This window comes from Colobus angolensis, unplaced genomic scaffold (genome assembly GCF_000951035.1).
Source record: "Colobus angolensis palliatus isolate OR3802 unplaced genomic scaffold, Cang.pa_1.0 Scaffold85, whole genome shotgun sequence".
In the NCBI taxonomy this organism is placed as follows: Eukaryota; Metazoa; Chordata; class Mammalia; order Primates; family Cercopithecidae; genus Colobus; species Colobus angolensis.
This window is the reverse complement of record NW_012122376.1, coordinates 3,977,276-3,978,371: the sequence shown is the minus strand read 5'-3', so window position 1 is coordinate 3,978,371 and position 1,096 is coordinate 3,977,276.

Sequence of the window (1,096 nt, the reverse complement as noted above, 5' to 3'; positions counted from 1 at the left end):
AAATTAGCTGGGCGTGGTGGCTCACGCCTGTAGTCCCAGCTACTCGGGAGGCTGAGGCAGGAGAAGGCGTGAACCTGGGAGGTGGAGCTTGCAGTGAGTCGAGATCACACCACTGCACTCCAGCCTGGGCGACAGAGTGAGACTCTGTCTCAAAATAAATAAATAAATATAAATTAATTTTAAAAATATAAAATAATTTTTGTGAGTACATAGGTGTATATATTTATGGGGTACATGAGATGTTTTGATACAGCATATAATATGAAATAAGCACATTGGAGAAAAGGGTATCCATCCCCTCAGGAATGTATCCTTTGAGTTACAAACAATACAATTACATTCTTTAAGTTATTGTAAACAATTAAGTTATTATTGACTATAGGCACCCTATTGTGCTATCCAATAGTAGGTCTTACTCATTCTTTTTTTTTTTTTAACCCATTAACCATCCCCACTCCCCAGCAACCTCCCACTATCCTTTCCAGCCTCTGGTAACCATCCTTCTACTTTGTATGTCCATGAGTTCAATTGATTTGATTTGATTTTTAGATCCCACGAGTAAATGAGGACATGTGATGTTTGTCTCTGTGCCTGGCTTATTTCACTTAAGGTAATGATCTGCAGTTCTATCCATGTTGTTGCAAATGATCACGTTTCTGTTGTCTTGGCAGACAGACAACTTTGGCCCTCATTCTTTTTGTGTATTCCCTTGTGTCTATATGCAACATTTGCTTTATTCATTCATTTGTTTTTGGACACTCAGGTTGCTTCCAAACCTTAGCTATTGTAAACACTGCTGCAACAAACATGGGTGTGCAGTTATCTCTTTGATATACTGATTTCCTTTCTTTGGGGTATATACCCAGGAATGGGATTACTGGATCATATGGTAGTGCAATTTTTAGTCTTTTGAGGAAACTCCAAACTGTTCTCTACTATGATTTGACTAATTTCCATTCCTACCAACAGTATACAAGGGTTCCCTTTTTTCCATGTCCTCGGCCGAGGCAGGCAGATCACGAGGTCAGGAGTTCAAGACCGGCCTGGCCAACACAGTGAAACCCCGTCTCTACTAAAAATACAAAAAATTAGCCAG